Raw genomic sequence first — 13,505 nt, forward strand, 5'->3', positions numbered from 1 at the left:
GGGCGATTCCAAAGACCTGTGATGTGCAAAGAGCTTCGCCAATCACCGCCGCCTTGGCTGTGATCCTTTATTTTCCTGCCTTCAGGCTCCCAGAATGTCGAGCCAATTGGAAAGCTGCTCGGGCGAACGTAAGCTTGCCAGATCTGTGTGAATGAGCTTGTGCGCGCGGAGGGGGGAGGAGGAAGGGAGAGAGCGCGAGAGCCCGCCCACGTGCCCACATACGAGGGCTGCTGCTTTAGGGAAGCTGAAAGCTTCCGCGGTTGGAGCTTTCTGAGGCGGGGATCAAGGAAAGCTGGGAAGGTCTTTTCGGTTGCTTCCTTTTCCCGAGAGTCCCGATTTTGGATTGGGGAGGGGGGTCGCGGTCGGCCAGGCATACCGATCTGTCCTTCGAAAGCAGGAGGTGTGCCTGTTTTCGCCGTAGGGGCACAATGGCGCGCCGCCAAGATAAGAGGCGCTGCCTGAGGCGCCTCACTAGGTTCAGGACTCGGCGGGCCAGGTGCTCTCAGCAGCAGCTTATGAACTGCAGGAATTGTGCAACAAATAAACGGTGGCAAATAATATAAACAATAAAGATTGATCTTTGACGGGGGTTCAAAACCTGCCTTGCCCTCCTCTCTCCCCTGCGCAGCCGTAAAAAGAGGACTGGGGTGATGGTGCTGGCGGCGGCGGTTGCTCACTGGGCAAAGATTTCCAGGCTCCTAATCTTTCCGTGGGGCTTTTACACGTTCCTGAACTCGGTTTCGGCACAGAAATAACGTCGGTTTGAATCCGAATCGTCTTATGTGCCACACACGGAGAAAAAGAAAGCGATGGTTAAGGCAAGCGGCCGCGTCTGCTACCCACATCGTGTTAAGCTACGGTTGCTTAATCACACAGGGCTCCGACGATAAGCCACGGAGTAAAAGCTGCCCAAATAAGAGTTTTCATTTAGTAAAAATACAAATCGGACGAATGGCGTAGTACTTTGGAGGGGGCGGACAGCACCGGATTAACATCCTCCTGGTGTCTCAAGCCACACGGGTGGCTCTAATTGCTTCCGGATGTCTGCTGACACCAGTAGGCTTGCCTGCCCAGTCCAGAAGGGGAGTTTCCCCCTCCCCCCACCTTCCAGAGTTACATAAAAGCAAGGCTTATAGGCTCCACGTTCTCCCGCCTTAGTTTTCAATCTTGCAAAAAATAATTTATGCGTTGTCCAGAAGTTCTGGTACACTGACATGGAATGAAAAAAAAATCGACAACGTCCCGCTGCGCGTGTTCAACTCCCGCGCTTTCCAAGGTGAAAACAGCCCGCTTCTTCCTTAATCACCGCTTGAAAGTGCCGTGGAAAATGATAAAGGCAATTGAGCACCGGCCGCCCCACTCTGTGTGCCCCCTCGCCCCAACGGGCATTGGGGACTCCTGCTTGAAAAGAGTCCTTTTTCGGCAGTTTCCACTTCCCTCCCTCTCCCGCCATTTGAAATAATTTACGGTACTTCTTGCAGGAGCCAGATTCGGACTAGCGCCTTTAATAGGAGAGGACTGCCTCAGGCAGGGCTGCTGGTTTCTAACAGCCCCTCTCCAAGCTGTTAAGGGAATTCTCCCAGAGAAGTTGAGTTAACCTGCTGAAGTACAACCAAAAAATAATAATAATCTGCCAATCCACAAAGACGGGTTGAAATTGCCAGGTCTCTCAATTCCCGTCTCCCGATCCGATTGCCTCGGATGGCCGAAAGGAAAGTTGGTTCCGGCGCCCCTGCCGGCAATGCGCGCGCCGGAGAGTGGCACGCGCTGCCCTTGTTCCGCCCCATTGATTTACTTTTGCCTATGTGCGCCGCTTTGGTACGGGTTATGTGGCAATGCTGTCCCCTACCGGCGAAGAGGCCAAATACAACTTATTAGACTCTGCCTTCTCCTGCTGAGGGCTGGAGGTTGTTCTCCCCTGAGCTTGGCCTCTTTCGAGTCAGGGCTGGTTTTGCCACTCAAAAAAAACATCCGAGGGACACCGATTCCTTGACAAACAATTCTGCTCCTAAGCGATGTTATCCTTTATTTTTCAATTCATCTAAATGAAGAAAAACTTCTTTAGGAAAGAAAAGACAACGTGTGTGTGTGTGTGTGTGTGTGTGTGTGTGTGTGTGTGTGTGTAAAAAGAAATCTGAATTTGTAATGTATCGCAGTTGTGACTTGAGCCTGCTTAACGCCCCTAGTTGGGGGACTGCAAGGCAAAAGAGATTATAAAAAAGTAGAACTGCAGTATAGCAGTCAAAATGCCAAGTTGCAATCAATCAGACAGATCTGTGTGAAAAAAACTTTCTCTCTCTCTCTCTCTCTCTCTCTCTCTCTCTGTGTGTGTGTGTGTGTGTGTGTGTGTGTGTGTGTGTGTGTGTGTGAGGAGAGAGAGAGAGAGAGAGAGAGAGAGAGAGAGAGAGAGAGAGAGAGAGAGATTTCTTTACAGTGCTCTGAATTCTATCACAGAAAAACCATTTCCTTCATCAAAAATGGAGTTGTGGCCTAGAAATTCAGTTTACCTGAGAATAACCAATCTTAAAGGTAAATGGGGTAGCTGAGGAAAAGATTAAATTTATAAAGGGCCTTAGGATTTTTTTTGAAGAGCCTTCAAAACCACCACTATCCATTGATCAGTCTGTTACCCACAGAACTGTGGAAATCACATATTAATTTCCTCATGTCGCTGTGGTATAAAACCCAGAGATCAATTGGCTTTTGGTCACCAAATCATCATCACACTGTGCTTCAGAGGATGTGTATTCTCATGGAACATAGAAATCTCTCAAATTGTAAACATCAGAAATGATCGTGTCATGGGTTTGAAGCATCACCACAGTGTATAAAAATGTTTGTATTGAGGGTGAAGGTTCGTTCTTTGAGCTTGTGGGTTGGTTTCCAAACATTTCCTTACCAGGCTAGGTAACATCTTCAGCGGAGTTTAGGGGATGTCAATTATATTTTCCTGGAGCCGTTTTGTTACCAAAACATTTATCCAAGAGGGTGGGGGAAATTGTGGTCTTTGGTTGCTGAACTAAGCTCCATGCAGTCACGCCATGGCCAATGCTAAAAGCTGTAGTTCAGCAACATCTGCACAACCACAGTTTCCCCATAGAAAAAGCCCAGCTCCTCACTCATCCTCCTCAGATATGCTTACATAGAAACTTTCAATTTCCCCATTAAGTCACAATTACATATATTCACGACTAAAATCATGAATCTCTATTGTTGTTGTCTAAAAGCATGGAACTGAGGCTCCTGTAAGTTCTATAAACCTGCTACTTAAATCCAGAGCCAAAGATTACATTAAAAATAAAAATTACAACCTGTTTGTTTCACTGTTGTTCTGTAGAAACATGGATTTAGGGCACAGCTCTATACTGTGGGGTTTTTTTAGATTTTAATTAGCTATGGTACAACATAGCCTTCATACATGCTAACATATTTTAATTTTAGTACTCTTCCTCTGAAGCAAGTGGAAGAAGGAAGTCCATCATATTAATTAAGCATGTGTAAACTTTTGTAATAATTTGGTTCTGTTTGAAATTAAAATTGACTATATAGAAAACAACATAGCAAGCTTGAATTCTGAAACGTTATGTAGTTTGCTTTTGGTCAGATGGAGACTGCATGTCTCTTTTCTTTGTGTAATGTATTCAGGACACATCAGTTAAAACTAACCAAATTGGCAATCTGACATTAGTTGCCAATCCAAATTTTCCCCAGTAGAATCAAGTCTTTGAGTCTGGGGTAAGGAAGCATTGCAACTCTGCCAATCCTTGCTTTTTAAGCACAAAACATGGGGGAAAGTATTGTAATTGCTTTTTTCATGTCTATATGTATTCTTGGTGTTCACAACATTATAACTGCAATGATAAAAATGTTTATACATTTTTCCATCAGATGTGAGTAACCCTTTGGAAGGCTTATGGCACTTTTTCTTCAGAAATAGGAAGTAAAGTCATTTGAATATTATGGAAGGAACTAATCACAAAAAAACAATATTTGAACAATACTTTTATCCTTCTATACAGCGAAGGCTATATTGTAAATATTAAGTGAGGCAATTGCACTGAGTGCTTTAGAGAAAGAATAGAAACCTAACTATCCAATATTACATCATGGTAATGCAAAATCTAGTCAGAAGCAATTTAAAAAGAGACATTTTAATTACTGGTTGTGATCCTTTTCATAATTATAGGTTAATAGGGATGAATGATGGCTTCCCTAAGTGTGTGTGAGCATATTCACTTAATTCCAGTTTTGGCACATATTGTTACTTTCAGAATACTGATACCAAATTTGCAAAGCAAAATATCTCTCATAACTTTTATGCCTGTAGGATGTTTTTTTGCTTAGAAAAAGGGTAACAGAAATAAAAGTAATTGGAAAAATTAAAAAAGGTCTGCAGTTCCCAAAACAATGACAATTAAATTTGAAAATAAATAAACTTTTTAAGAAGAGTATTTCTTAAAATATGCAGGACCATACCTAAAACACTTCATCACTTTTGCAACTCTATTCAAGTTGCAAAAAAATACAATGGTTTAGCAATTTCTTTTCAGAAAGGATTCTGAAAAATGAGAGGTGGATTGGTACAGGTTCCGGAGCTGACAAGTTGACTTATGCTTCCAGACAGAATAATAGGCAAAAGAAACTCATACGTTATCTTCATGATATTTTGTGAGACATTTGTTAAAGTCTTTATTGTAAAAGAGAGACAGAGATGAAAACTAATGCATTAAAGAGTTCTTTTAAAAATTATAATATCTTGATAGGAAAAAGTTACATATTCCACCATTATTCTTGTAAGCGCTGTAATCTTTAATTGGAAACCTACAAGAAAATTTGTGTCACTTTAGCACTTTGTTCCTCTTAGTGTTTGTTACACAACCTCCTTGTTTTTTCACTCCATTTACCTAGTTCAAACAGCACAGCTATGAGTATAGGATGTGTAAGGGATTCTGTTTGTTAGGTGGCCTGTTGCAAAGCTTGACATACAGAGAGAGAGAGTGGCTGGCCCAAAGTCACCTGATTGGCTTCAGTGCCTAAGGGAAGATTAGTACTTGGGCCTCTCTGCTCCTAGCCCAGCACTTTAACTACTTCACCATGTTGCCGTTCATATTACTTTAACGCTTTAAGAATTAAGATTGGAATCAAATCAGAAATTGTTGGAAACAGCTGATAAGAGTTGTCAGTCATATTAATAAGAAAATAATAAAAATTGACAGGAATTTCTAATATGAAGTAGGGCCTTTATAACCGATCAGAATGTAATGTTTTAAATTTTGTGTTAAAAGAAATCCAAATTTCAGATATGACAGGAGTCTGTGCATAAAATTATAGACCATTAATGGGTTCCAAATTAAGTTTTTGACATTGATGCATACTCTCAAGATGTAATCTGCCAGCCTTCTAACCAAGGAATTGATTGTAAATCCCAGTGAGAGATGTAGCCTATTCTAGCAACTGTTATCATGTATAAAGCCAACTCAGTATACTTTCTGGAAATATAAAATGCAAGAAGGTGAAATCATTTTGTTTTTTTCATCCCATAATGAAGCATCTTCCAGAATTGCTGAGCTTTGTGACATTGCTACTACCGGTAGATATAAAAGAATAATCCAACTTGAGATATCCCCCTCTTTTTTGGAACATATATAATTATTCAGAGTATAATATTCACCCTGAATTTAATATCTCCCTGTTCTATTGACATTCGTATTGTTGTATATCAACTGTTTTGTTAATTCTGCATTAATTTAATCATTCAATATTTGACCTGTACAGCCTCTGAATCATTTCAGTAGGTAGATGTATATAAGCCAGTACAAATGTGAATTTTATGCTATAAGCATTTCAAATTTAGTCAAAACACTTTAAGTATCCTACTTTGCTTTTGTAACTCCACCATCATTTTTGAAGATAATGAATGGTTTGTGACTGTTCTAATGAGGCAGTCTCAAAAGATTACATCTTTTTATTAAAGGTTAAATCTTGCAATCTACTAAAGTAATATTTCTGCACAGATCAAAGATTTGCCTTCATGAAAAAAAGTTCAGTATTGAAGAAAGAGACCCTAAACTTGCAGATATTCCTTTATATTTATTGTATACTTTTAATAAGCCATTTATAATTGGTCTCTTATGCACTGAACACTTCTATTTGTATCATGCCAGAGATATTTATGTAGGCCTTCTGAGATATTTTTTTGCCATTTATTCAACATTTTTTCTTCAATTTTTATTGGGAATCATCTGAAATTAAAAAAAAGTCCTTGATGAATTATTCATCAACAACAGCTTCGACAGGCTGGCCAAACCAGGTTGAGAGTAGCCGTTGTGTCTTCGACATTCGGTGAGCAAGGGATTTGTCTATCCCAAGCATATGAAGACAGACTCTGGTGGAGTGAGCAGATGAGATCTATTAAAATAGAACCAACGGTCATGAAGGCAGTTTCTGCAAGCGACGTGATATGCTGAGAGCACGGCAAGACACGAAAGATGCCCTGGTCAACCACTGCACCCAGCTCATCTCCAATTGTCTCGACTTTTGTCCTGCCATTGGAATAAGATGAAATCTGGGAAGAGAGAGTGAGGCTGACTATGCGCGCCTCTCCCTCACTTAAATCCAATCCACGCGCAAGTCTTGACATCTTGACTTTCCCTAACTCTGATAAATCTCAAAGTCCTGTGGTGATAGGCGAGCGAAGAAGCAGCAGGTGTGGAATCACTGGGAGCTGTGGATGTGGACCTGCACACAGGCGGCTCAGGTCTAATGGTCACTTCTTGCTGATGAAGCAACAGCTGGATTTGGCGTCTATCTGAGCGACTGAGCAGCCCTCTTTAGGATCACACTGCTCACCTCCGTAGTATGAGGAAGGGGCTAGAAAATGTGCCCTAAATATTGTTGCTTCTTTCAAACCCTGTCCAGCCCACCCCGGTTGGAGGGAATCCCATCTCATGCAGTCGAAATACAAAATTTAAGATGAAACACAAGGTGTTACCACTTATTATTGGTACATGGAATGTATGTACGCTTCAAGACAATCCATTAGCAGATCGTCCAGAAAGAAGAACAGCTCTGGTAGCCAGAGAGCTTGCAAGATTTAACATTGACATTGCGGCCCTGTGTGAAACTCGTCTAGCCAATGAAGGTCAGCTCACAGAAACAGGAGGCGGCTACACATTCTTTTGGTGTGGACGTAGCAGTGACCAATGTCGTGAGTCTGGAGTTGGCTTAGCAGTTAAGAACCATCTTGTTCGCCAACTTGCCAGTCTTCCTAAGGGTGTGAATGATCGACTCATGACACTGCATCTCCCATTACTAAGTGGAAAACAAGCCACACTGATCAGTGCCTACGCACCCACAATGACAAATCCAGATGAAGTAAAGGACAAGTTTTATGAAGATCTTGATGCCCTACTTTCATCCATGAAGTGCACCGATAGGCTGATTTTATTTGGTGATTTCAACGCAAGAGTGGGGTCCAATCACTCTACCTGGGATGGCGTTATTGGTAAAAATGGAATTGGCACATGTAATAGCAATGGCCTGTTGCTATTGAAGACATGTGCTGCTCATGATCTGGTCATTACTAATACCATCTTTCGCCTACCCACTCGTAAAAAGACGTCCTGGATGCATCCACGCTCCAGACACTGGCATCTCATTGATATTGTGTGGAGAAAAGACATGCAAGATGTAAGAGTAACTAAAGCTATGCCGAGTGCTGACTGCTGGACTGACCATAGACTCATCATTTCCAAGTTAAATATTCACATCAAGCCAAAGAATCATCCACAGGGAAACAGAGTTGTGATGAAAAAGATCAATGTCAGTACACTGGAAAACCCCGACATAGTAGCTTCATTAGTAAAAGACCTTGACAATCAACTCCTGGAGCTGCAAATACAGGAAAATGCTGAGAAGGACTGGGAATGTTTCCGGGACATCTTGCACTCTTCTACACTTAAGGTTCTTGGACCCTCATATAGGAAGCAGCAGGACTGGTTTGATGAAAATGATGAAGAGATTAAGGCCTTGCTTGCCGAAAAACACCATCTTTACCACACTCATCAGAACGACCCGTTGTCAACTGCAAAGAAAAATGCTTTTATAAACACTCGCAGGATTGTACAGAGCAAGCTCCGCAAGATGCAGGACTCCTGGCTGAGTGCCAAAGCAGATGAAATCCAGAAGTTTGCTGATAGAAACGATGCCAAACGATTCTATGAAGCCCTTAGATCCCTGTATGGACCTCAGCCCTTAGGAATCTCTCCTTTACTGGATTCGAGTGGTGCAACTCTTATCACTGAGAAGACCCTGATTTTACAGCGCTGGGCCGAGCATTTCCACTCTGTGCTGAATCACCCATCCACCATCAATAATGAGGCGATTGACAGGATACCCCAGGTAGATATGAACTATAGCCTTGATGCCCTACCATCAGAGGCTGAAACCTCACAGGCCATCAATCAATGTTCCAGTGGTAAGGCACCAGGATCTGACGCAATCCCAGCGGAAGTCTATAAGGCTGGCGGTGCTGTGCTTGTTGAAAAACTTACCCAGTTGTTTCGATCTTTCTGGAAACAAGGTTCCATTCCTCAGCAACTGAAAGACGCGTCCATTGTGCACCTCTACAAGAGGAAAGGAAATCGACAAGTCTGCAATAATTATAGAGGAATATCACTTCTCTCTGTTGCAGGCAAGATCTTTGCACGAGTGTTGCTAAATTGCTTGATTGACCATCTGGAACAGGGTATACTACCTGAGACACAGTGTGGTTTCCGCAAAGAGCAAATATGCACAGTGTACATATTTGCAGCTCGACAGCTCCAGGAGAAATGTTAGGAGCAGAATCGTGAACTATACACCACCTTCGTGGATCTCACCAAGGCTTTTGACACAGTTAGTCATGAAGGACTGTGGCGCATTATGTCGAAGTTTGGGTGCCCTGACAGGTTTATTCTGATGGTACGACAGTTCCATGATGGCATGGCGGCTCGTGTTCTGAGTAATGGTGGAGCCTCAGAGGCCTTCCCTGTTACTAATGGCGTTAAGCAAGGCTGCATGCTGGCACCAACCCTGTTCAGCATGATGTTCTCAGCCATGCTGTCAGACACCTTTCAGAACAGCTCAGTACAGAGATACAGAACCGATGGGAAACTGTTCAACCTGCGAAGACTTCAGGCTGTCACCAAGGTAAAGGAGACTGTGCTACGAGATCTCCTCTTTGCTGATGACTGTGCCCTCAATGCAGGATCAGAGCAGGAAATGCAAGCCAGCATGGACAAATTCGCAGCTGCTTGTGACAACTTTGGCCTCTTCATCAACACGAAGAAAACTGAAATGATGTACCAGCCAGCTCCAAAAGCCCAATATCAAGAGCCTACCATCACAGTAAAGGGACAAAAGCTGCAAGCAGTGGACCAATTTACGTATCTTGGTAGTACTCTCTCCTGTGCAGTGACAATTGACATCGAGGTCAACTGTAGAATTGCCAAAGCAAGTTCTGCATTTGGCAGATTGCAGACTTACATGTGGGACCGCCGTGGAATAAATCTTGCTACCAAGCTTAAAGTTTACCAGGCAGCAGTGCTAACTACCCTATTGTATGCTAGTGAGACCTGGACAGTGTACAGGAGGCATGTTAGGCAACTGAACTACTTCCACATGACTTGCCTTCGTAGAATTTTGAGGATCCGGTGGCAGGATAAGATACCAGACACAGATGTCCTCTCCAGAGCAGGCCTATCATCAGTTTACACTCTGTTGATGAAAGCCCAGATGCGCTGGGCAGGCCATGTTGTAAGGATGCCAGATCATTGCATCCCTAAACAGCTCTTCTATGGTGAGCTGTCTCAAGGAAAGCGATTGCACGGGGGACAAAAGAAGCGATACAAAGACACGTAAAAAGCTTCTCTTAAGTCCCTGGATATTAACACCATCTCTTGGGAACTTCTGGTGCATGATTGACCGACATGGCGCACCTTGGAGTACCAGGGTTGCCAGACATATGAACACAGAAGGACAATCTTGGCACAAGAAAAGCGAACACTCCGCAAAGCCAGAGCTGCAAATGCTGAATTAACAGTGTCTACATTTCTTTGTTCAGTATGTGGCAGAACATTCCGTGCTAACATCGGTCTTATTAGCCACCTACGGTCACATTGTTGATGGCCCATAACCCAGAAGATGTCAAGGTCTTCATCGAAATCGATGGACGAACAACAGATTTTTCCTGCTAATTTTTCTTCTAGCCTAGATAGATTTAGGTTTCTGCATTTTAAAATATGCATTATCTTGTTTATCAGATATATAATTGATTATTATTGCTTAAGTCTTTATTGTTTCTGGTTAGGCAAAGTCTGCAATCTTTTAAGACAAATATTAAACCCTGCTATTTATCTCAACTGCTGTTTTTCCTCTTTAGATAAATTCCATAAATCATCTGGCTTATTCTTGTCAAACCAATATCCTGATATTATATGGTATTATCTATGTTCCATTGCCAGTTCTAAGAAATCCTTTGGGTGAATGTGAATGGTCATCAGCATATAATTTTAATTTATGTTTTTGATTTTATAATTTGAATTCTGAAATTTTACTCTTACATATATTACCATTTATTCCTTATCAGAAATTCTATTGTCAATAGAACACTGCCTTTGTCCCAAATCTTACAACATCAGGAGATTAATTTAAAATCAGGTGACCTTAAAGCTTTTTCTTGTATTGGAACCTATCTAGAATAGCTGCAAAAGCAGGAAGTTCATTGTGGTCTTAATAGGCCAACCTATGCTTCAAGGTTGAATTGGATCTGTAGATCACATGTTGAACAGACCTGCTCTGCACACTTTAGTGGCCAGACGTAAAGCTTTCATTACAGTTGTCCAATGTCTTTACAAGAAGGCCAGTTTTTCAGAAGAGAAATCAAAGAAAAATATGTTTGGGGTGGTGAGAGTAGAAACTTCGCAAAAGCCTAATTCTGGTTTGAAAGTAAATGCTCAAATCAGGTTTGCAGTTAACAATATAAGGAGGTTTGCTCTTTGCAAATTTTTTTTTTTTTTTTTTTTTTTTGCACTACAACATGGCAGCAGCCAGACATTTTACCTCTGTAATTATGGTTTGCATATTAGTGGAGTCCTTAGTGTTCTCTAAGCTTAATTGTTTTCAGCAGACATTTCATTTCAGCCTCCGTTCCTGGAGGCTAAAACATATGAGGAACAGTTGCTGGAATTGGGTATGTCTAGTTTAATGAAGAGAAGGACGAGGGGGGACATGATAGCAGTGTTCCAATATCTCAAGGGCTGCCACAAAGAAGAGGGAGTCAAGCTGTTCTCCAAAGCATCTGAAGGCAGGACAAGAAGCAACGGATGGAAACTAACCAAAGAGAGAAGCAACCTAGAACTAAGGAGAAACTTCCTGACAGTTAGAACAATTAACCAGTGGAACAACCTGCCTCCAGAAGCGGTGTATGCTCCAACAATGGAAGTTTTTAAGAAGAGACCGGACAGCCATTTTTCCGAAATGGTATAGGGTTTCCTGCCTGAACAGGGGGTTGGACTAGATGACCTCCAAGTCCCTTCCAACATTATTATTATTATTATTATTATTATTATTATTATTATTATTATTATTATTATTATTATTATTATTATTATTATTTCCCAGCTATGTAACTTTTTCAGTTCTTCCTCTTCTATTGGTTTGGGTATTGCTCTCATCATGGCTATGTTTCTTACTTAAGAGAAGGATTTTTTTAAAAAAAGTATTATTATTATTCTCTGATACTGTGGTATTTGATATGTGAATACATACTAACAGCCTTATAACATGGGGAAGAAAAAGAAACATGGGACCATTACTGGTTCTTTGCATTAACTCTAAAAAATTAAAAATTGAAGATCCACCACTAACAAAGGAACAAGTGAGTAACCTAATGACTTAAGTGATTCATGTGTTTTTGAATTCTGCTAATAGATTCAGGATATTGCAGCAAGAACCTTTCTCCAAAATGAATGATGATTTGCATTTTCTCCCATTTTCCTTAAACCAGGAATATCTTGGGGATGATGATTCATATTATAATAATGTACCATACAAGGGTACTCAATTCTCCGAGAAGCAAACTGAAGAACTAGGTAAAATATTTTAAAAGAGACAAAACAATCTACTTTACAAGAAATATAAAAAGATCTTGTGGCTAAACAATGGCTTTTAATAACAGAACTGTGACGCCTATATTTGATCAGACTGCAATAATCAACACAAGGGTATAGTAGACAAATTAAAAGTTTTGGTAAGCTACACAATGAAGATTTCAACTCGATCCTAAAAACCTTAAATTCTGAAATCTTGAATTATTGTACTAATAAATTAGCAGTCAGTGAGTAAAATCTCAGAAGGCTGTGACAGGAGTTACATCTCCTAACCAAACTAATCACATTAATCTTTGTTTGTAACAATGTAAGTCCCTGAGATGACTATCTCCTCCAAGCAATCTAGGTGGAGATAGTCATATCAGGGATCCATTACTTATTTTCTAAACAAACTTCTCTCTTACAGGATATATATTGAACTGATCTTAGGAAGGGGGAGGTGGCTGCCAAACTGAAAAGGTAAGAAAATAGTTTTGCTAATATTCAAGCATGCCACAAACTCTGTTGTGTTGTAGAAGATCAACAGCTTCTTGGCAACATTTGGTATCTTTTCCGTGTGTTTATTCAGAGAAAGAGAAAAAAGTGTGCTTCCAGGCAGAATAAAAGACCAACTCCATAATAACTTCAACTTCTGGAATGTTAGATTTGGGCAAGTATTCACCATACGCTTCAATGTAAGAGGTTCTCATATTTAAAAACAGCCATGCTCTATAATAAACAATAGATAAAACAAACACACAAATATTCATGAGCATTAATCAGAAGTTCACTTGGCAATTGTTGTCCCATTTTCAATTCAGAAAAAAAGTGGGCAAATACTTTCCCAACCCAACATAACAAACATTTCCTAATATATAAGTTTAGCAAATAAAATATAATAATAATAAAGTTGGAAGGGACTTTGGAGGTCATCTAGTCCATCCCCCTGCTCAAGGCAGGAACCCCTATACCATTTCAGACAAATGGCTGTCCAGTCCTTTCTTAAAAACTTCCAGTGTTGGAGCATTCACAGATTTTGGAGGCAGGTTAATCCACTGGTTAATTGTTCTAACTGTCAGGAAATTTCTCCTTAGTTCTAATTGCTTCTCTCTTTGATTAGTTTCCATCCATTGCTTCTTGTCCTGCCTTCAGGTGCTTTGGAGAATAGTTTGACTCCCTCTTCTTTGTGGCAACCCCTGAGATATTGGAACACTGCTATCATGTCCCCCCTCATCCTTCTCTTCATTAAACTAGACATAACCAATTCCAGCAACTGTTCCTTATATGTTTTAGCCTCCAGTCGCCTAATCATCTTTCTTGCTCTGTATTTCACATACTGTGTTCAAAACTTGTCTGGAAACAGGTTTCAGTTCAAAC

The 13,505-nt window shown here is 41.0% G+C and overlaps 1 long non-coding RNA gene across 2 annotated transcripts in view; it reads left to right on the forward strand.

Annotated features, from left to right (window-relative positions):
* The first annotated feature begins 3 nt into the window (after positions 1–3).
* LOC120304189 overlaps positions 4–13,505 on the forward strand; it is a 56,544-nt gene continuing 43,042 nt past the window's right edge. For both annotated transcript variants that reach the window (XR_005555658.1, XR_005555657.1), the window contains exons 1-2: positions 4–128; positions 12,556–12,608. This is a non-coding gene — a long non-coding RNA (uncharacterized LOC120304189). The remainder of the gene's footprint in view (positions 129–12,555; positions 12,609–13,505) is intronic.

Source organism: Crotalus tigris, unplaced genomic scaffold (genome assembly GCF_016545835.1).
Source record: "Crotalus tigris isolate CLP2741 ecotype Arizona unplaced genomic scaffold, ASM1654583v1 scf7180000017631.5181431, whole genome shotgun sequence".
Classification (NCBI taxonomy): Eukaryota; Metazoa; Chordata; class Lepidosauria; order Squamata; family Viperidae; genus Crotalus; species Crotalus tigris.